The following is a 7530-nucleotide window of genomic DNA, read 5'->3' as shown; positions in this document are numbered from 1 at the left end:
CTTTACAGGATTTCTCGTTCCAGGTCCTACACCGAGCCGGGAGCCGGCACAGAAACGCCGATGGCCACTCGAGGCGCTACGCCCTCTGGCCATGGGCCTAAATTCCGAGGATTGTCACGCCCCAAAAATTATTTAAAAAATATCGCACTCTCTATTGTCAAAAATATATTTATGTATACCTAAATAATTGTGTAAGTAGAAAAAAAAACAAATGCAAAAAATGCATTTAGAACCAGTTGAGTTCCCCCTCCCCTTCCTCACAGTGGTTTGACCCACTGCCTGCTTTCCCAGTTCATCTCACCTACTCTGCACACACGAGTCAGGTGTGTGGCTGCGGTTCAGTTAATGTTGAACTCCATTAAGTAGAGGATATTATTCACTTTACATAAAGCGATTCTCTTTAATGTAGTTGATGCAGACTCATCCATAAATGAGTTGTGGCAAAAATGCTGATTACCGATGTAATTTTCCATGAATCTGCTATATTAGCGATTAAAATATTACTTATCTATTTAATGTTAGCTTGTTTACAATAGCTTGTTGATTAATTAATTAATGATTTTGTACAAAACATTGCTTATTTTATATATATTTTTCACAATAACAGTCATGTTTATATTTTATTGTATGTTGATGGCTTAACTGTAAACAACACAAACAATGCAATAAATAGTTTTGAAGAAAAATCTGCTTTGCCATTGAAAAACTTTGAAAATAACCATAATTACGCAGTCTCCATGCTACAGTAATATCTTTATAAGTACAATTTGACTGTATTTTTTGTGTCCCCCTTCAAAAATTGCTCATGAGAAATTTTATATTTATTGTCTCCCCCCTACTGTTAAATGAAATTTACACCCATGCCTCTGGGGATGACTGCTATCAGGCAGGGCTAAGAGCAGGGTGGGGGTATTTCACATGCACCACCGCAAATTCATGGAGGAAAAAAATGCTCTTTGCCACTGTAAATGGCGCTAAATGCCAGATCCCTAACTTCAGAACCATGGCCAGCCTGCAGGGAGTGAGAGCGAGGTGGGGTGGCCAAAACTCCCACTGAAAAGCATGGGCGAATCAGGAGCGCAGCTGGAGAATTCACCCTCCAGAAGGAAAGCACAGCAGGAAGCAAAGCTCAGCTGCTAGAGAGGGAAAAAGGGGGCGTGCCTAACGGGACTAATGCTTGTTGTCTCTTTGATACACATTTACAGACACATCCAGCTGATCCAGGACTTCAGATTGCCGGCTGAGCCTACACTACACTACGCTCCTGGAGAGGACTGTTTCACCTTTACACTGCCGTCCCCCTCCTGCTGCCAACATAGGTTTGGAGCCTGGACTTCTGCCCAAACGCCCCTTAAAGGAAGGAACTATTTACTTTTTCTCCTTTCCCTGACTTTTTGCTGCATTAATCTGTGAAGAAATTAAATACCACCCCACTGTTTGCTCTAATCCCGACTCTGTGCCTCTTCTTCTGTGTCCCATCTCTCTAAGTCTCTCTCTCTATACTGTATGTATTTAGTTTCTGTCAACAGACTGTTAATGATTTTTTTCTCCATTTTCCTTATTAAGACATTTCACATGAGCCTCTTCCAAAAGCCAGCTGTGTTCCTAACTTGACACAACTTGGATGAAGGGTAATGTAAATTGTTTTATTGGTTAATCTTAAATCACTTTAAGATTCACTTTAAGATTCAATTACTCAGGATTCAAGCTCCCTTTTTAGGGATATAACCATATATAGGCTTTTTTGTAATTAGATTTTCTTGGTTTATAAATTTTGTAGTCAAAAGACAAAAGTAAAAAAAAAGTGGTCAATAAACTGGGTTGCCAAATATTATGTAATTAATTAATTGTTTACATGCATAGCCTTTCAAACCTACTCTACTTCTTTGTTTTTTTTTTTTTTGGTGTCTTATTATGTTTTAGAATTACTAGAGTACTGATTAATCAGAGATTAAGCCGAAAGACAAAAACAGCCGAAAAATAAACTTTATTGTTTAAGTTTCTAAGGAAGCTTAGCCATTAGAATGAACGATGATCTCAACAAAGACTCGGAATTATTACTTAAGTACGGCTTAATGCACATTGAGAAAGTTGCCCCATGCATGCAATTGCACAAGCTGATAAGAGCTGAGTGACACTGTGTCTACTTTGCAATGTAAGATGATATTAAAATACAATGCAATATACTGTGCTGTGGCCAAAACCAGTAAAATGAGCTGCAACAGAATGTTGTTGAGCTTGCTTGCTAGCTGCTATGAAGGGACGCAGTTGTATGCATCTAATCTTTAGGACACGTCAGCAGGCCTGTGTACTTTTCTGGTGACATTTAACCAAAGCACAGCACAACAGTGTTGTGCCCTAACCCTAACCCTAACAATAACCCTGTATAAGTCTTGCAGTGTGATAAGTAAATAACATGTAACCTTTGTTTCTGAGATCAATGCTTGTATCCTAGAGAAATACTCTAGGAGCTTCACATGTTCTAAAGAAACACTACTAGAGCTTCACATGTCCTGGAGAAGCACTACTCGAGCTTCACATGTCCTAGAGAAAAAGTACTATAGCTTCACATGTCCTAGAGAAACACTATTACAGCTTCACCCGGTCTAGAGAAACATTACTAGAGCTTCACATGGCCTAGAGAAACTCTATTAGAGAATCACATGTCCTAGAGAAAAACTACTAGAACTTCACATCGTGTAGAGAAATGCTACTAGAGCTTCATATGGTCTAAACAAACACTACAAGAGCTTCACATGGTCTAGACAAACTCTTCTAGAGCTTCACATGGTCTAGGGAAACACTACAAGAGCCTCACATGTCCTAGAGAAACTCTATTAGAGAATCACATGTCCTAGAGAAAAACTACTAGAACTTCACATCGTGTAGAGAAATGCTACTAGAGCTTCATATGGTCTAAACAAACACTACAAGAGCTTCACATGGTCTAGACAAACTCTTCTAGAGCTTCACATGGTCTAGACAAACTCTTCTAGAGCTTCACATGTCCTAGAGAAACACTACTAGAGCTTCACATCGTTTGGAGAAACACTACTAGAGCTTCACATCGTCTGGAGAAACACTGCTAGAGCTTCGTGTATCCTAGCGAAACACTGCTAGAGCTTCATGTGCTCATTTTGGCTTTTTTCTGTTTTATTACTCAAATGATTCTTTGTCAGAATACTGAGAAGGCATAGAAACATTAGGCAGATGTTGAATTAGACAGCAAATCTTCCATGTCCTCACACAAGGGAAAAGCTTCACCATATATATAGCGTTCTTTAGAAACTGAAGCTTTTTTCGTGGATGGATACAGGTTACAAACTTGCAAAGAATGCGGGACTGCTGAGTCATCATGTGCGTTGTTTTATAAGTAGAAGCCACATGATATACAAGAGACTCAAACAAGAGGTGTGAAGCTGGCACAGGTAAGGTTAGATTCTCTATAGACATTTACAGTATATAATTTCTCTTCTCTCTCTCTCTCTCTCTCTCTCTCTCTCTCTCTCTCTCTCTCTCTCTCTCTCTCTCTCTCTCTCTCTCGATCTCTCTCTCAAATAAATTAAGCCTTAATCTTTAATCATGGACTCAACCATTTTAATATGTCAATGCAAATAAGTTTCCTACAGTATGCTTTAAATAATCCTCAGTATATGTTTCAATCCAGGATACACCAGCATGTTTAAACTTAAACATGTTTTTTAGCAAGTCTTGAAACGTCATGCATTTGTAACAACTTGTGCAATTTTTATTTGCCAAAATCCCCATATGATTTTTAGCAAAGCCCACTCAAGATTCTTTATACTGTATCATGCTACCTGGATGATCAACAGCTGTTGTGTTGAACATTTAAATTGCCTATAGTTCTTTAGAAAATTCCTCCTCTGCATATTTGACTCTGATCCAGCAGTCGTTATGTGACTCAAGTTGTTGCAAACAAGTTGTTCCAAGAGCCAAGGGGGTGTAAACCTTTAAACAGGATAAGTGAGGTAATGTGTTATTATTTTGTCATATGGGAAACACGTAAGTAAATGAAGTAAATAAAAATGGAGTACTTTATTTAAAGTAAAATCAATTGGCAACAATTATTCTGATCAAAAGTTTATTCCCTAAACAATCATTTCAAACCCCATTCCCCAAATAAATAGCTTCTAAATGACAGTAGCAAAATGAAAAGCCTTGTTCATTTCACAGATTCAGAGGCTCTTGAGAAGATAGAATAAATGCTGGAATCTGATGAGAAGATGGATGGTGAAATGGAGGATGACTTTCATCTTGGCTACTCTGGGTAAGTGTTTTGGTGACAAATCTCAAATTAACTCTTTGAATAGCAATATTTATAACCTGTCCTCATGTGATGACTGAATACCCGATTAAAATATATAAAATATAAAATAATGAGAATAATGTTTTTTTTCTTCAAAATAGAGAATTAGAAGAATATCATAATGAGTTGGAGGAAAATCTTCAGCAACCCAAAAATGAGCTGATGGCTGACTGCCGTGGTTATCGTCCACGCTATCCCGGTCACAGGTTTTTCATTATGTATCATGGCACTACATGGGCTAATGCTGTGAAGATCAAAGCTGGAGGCTTCATCCCCTCTTTAAATGGCATGCTCGGTCCTGGGGTCTATGTAAGCCGCAGTTTTGATAAAGCCTCTAAATATCCACTGAATGGCAGACAACAGAAGCTAGCGGTCCTCAAGGTGAACGTACGAGTGGGAAAGGTGAAGAGGATCGATTATCAGGGCCATCCCTTGCAGACAACATGGCATCAGCATGGTTATGACACAGCCTGGGTGCCTCCCAACTGTGGAATGGTGGCCAGTGGTTTAGAGGAGGACTGTGTGTATGATCCGAATCGAATCCAAGTCCTGCAGATTATCCCAAATTAATATCCATTAAAAAACAAAATCAGAGCTATCAGAAACCGACAGAAGAGCAGTTGATGACTACAGTTTTTCACTCTGTAAAACACTTTCTTAAAAAATCAACAAGAAAAATCAAGGTCATTAAGAATGCACTTCTACTGTGTAAAATATTAAATCAGTGTCAGCAGCCTGAGCTTTAATCGCAGTGACCTGGGTTCGATTCTCAGGCAGGAAAACTCTTTAAATAATGAAATAAATAAACAATAAAAAGTCAAAGTGTTGTGTGGTTAAATCCATATACTGTAGAAAAACAGACAGCACAATATTAAAATGTGTTAGCACATAATTATTCATTCATGTTAATGTTGTTTAACACATACAGTAGGGATAAAGTTGATTGATATAGTTTGCAACATGCAGTTGTGTATACAAACATCAATGTGAATATTTTTGTCGAATGTATATAGAAGGAGAATTTTATCTCGACACATTCTGTGTCATTCTTTAATTTCTCTTCAAATCCCACTGTAGTTCTAGTACATAATTGGTGAAACACTGGGGCACTAGAACCCAGGGGCACTGCTCCTTTCCACACAAGAGTGAAATTAATATAGTAGCATTTATTCATTTGGCAGACACTATTAACATTTAAAACCAGTGTACTACAACATGATTTCTATTTTATATTTTTAGAGTAGGTTTGATTTAGTTTACAACTACATTTTTCATGAATATCATAAACATGTACTTAAGGTGTTATTAATGCATGAATTCATTAATAGTTTTTTATTTGAGCATCAACATTATTAGTATTAATTACTGTTAATGCAGGTGTAAGTGCAGGATTATTCATGTTCTGTTACCAAGTTTTATTTATTTAATAATGTGTTAATACACTTAATGTGTTAATACACTTACCTCCACTGACATGTTATGCAAAGTGCAATACGTTCACAAACAACACAAATAAATTCTGTAGTCTTCTATAGTGTATTAAAAGACAATTTATAGACTATATATTGAATTAGAAATCTAACTAAACTAACCAAAACATTCACTTTGACTCTAGTAGTAATTCCTTAGCATGCAACCTTGGACAGTGATGGAGAGTTAGTGCTGTATTTAGAAATATATCACATACAGGTATGTTTGTCCTCCTCCTCCTTCTCCTCTTCTTCTTCTTCTCTTTTTTTATGTAAAATTTCCCATCATCAGTCACAACCACAGCATTTCCAGCATTTTCTCCAAACAATAGAATCTCTCGACTTGCGTTGCACCCAGACATACTTGTGATCTAGACACTACTGAAATGTGTTACTACTGACACAGTAACAAAGAACATACAAAAATCTACAGCATCTGAACATCTATGACATTTAGAAAAAATCTCCAGACCATTTCCAAAAATGTAATACCTTTACCTGTTTCATCAGTTCCTTCTTTTGATTTGATGTCTTTCTTTGATGTCTATAGCAGATTAGCTATAAATCCTAAAAAGAAATTTAAAAAATCCTAAAGAGAAATCATTAGCAGAGAAAAACCTTTTTGTACAAAAAAAGGTACTATCTATTTAAGTGTCATGGACGCCATGCGCAGTTCCTCCCCAGACGAACAGAGGGCATTCTTTATTATGTTTCCATGTTCTTGTCTGGTCCAATTCCTACTTTGATTCCAGATACTGTCTATATTTTATTAGTTAAGGTATTCATGAATTTGTCACCTCTGTCATAAAATAAAATAAAAATCATGTTGTAGTATACTGGTTTTGAATCCCTGGTTTTTCTAAATATTTGCTTTTTCTCACACATCTCACACAAAAACGAGTGCTTCAAAGACACATATCTGTGTCTGTAATTTTTCACTGTGGGCTATGGCTAGTGTGCTAGCAACTTTTCTGACAGGCTAGATCACAAAATATATTGAGTACAAAGATTTAACAATCAAAACAATCATAAAAGACCAGGAGATAAAGTTTGCTCTCTACACCCTAGCAAAGGTTGACAATATTTTAGCTAGCAAGGATTAGCTGGCCAAGCAGTTAGCAGCTGGCAAAGATACATGGAACCTTAGTTTATTCTTTAACCAGAGTGAACATTTAGTGAACTTAGCTAAAATTAAGTGATTAGATTGTTCTGGAGCTTATTTGGTCTTTGTCATTTTACAGAATTAGCAAAGTTACACGTTAGCATTGCAGACTTATGGGCACCTGCTCATGACACAAGCCCTTATATTTGTTTTTCTACTTTGTTTTGTCTTTTTGTCTGATGTCCACTAACACGCAAGTAACCTTTTTAACAGTACACTGTAATTGATCGATTTATTAGACACTTTCAGTCAGTATAAAGAAATTAATTATTTTATATCCACAAGTCTGATATAAAATGAGCCAGTGAGGCATGTTATTCCCTCTGTTAGGATAAACTTTTCATGGTTGAAGATTACTGGGTTAAATGGGTTTAATATCACTATTTAAACATTTGTGTGAGAAGAAAACAAAAAGATTTATTTTCTTGGAACTGTTCTATGAATATTTTACCCTTTAAAGAGTAAGAAAAAACTGTAATAAAAACTGTGTGTATGAAAAAGAAATTCAATGATAAACATGGGAGCCATCAAAACCAGTGTTTGTTAGTGTAATACTGATCAACTGGGAGTCA

The sequence above is a fragment of the Tachysurus fulvidraco genome, chromosome 1 (genome assembly GCF_022655615.1).
Source record: "Tachysurus fulvidraco isolate hzauxx_2018 chromosome 1, HZAU_PFXX_2.0, whole genome shotgun sequence".
Lineage (NCBI taxonomy): Eukaryota > Metazoa > Chordata > Actinopteri > Siluriformes > Bagridae > Tachysurus > Tachysurus fulvidraco.
This window is presented reverse-complemented; position numbering follows the sequence as displayed.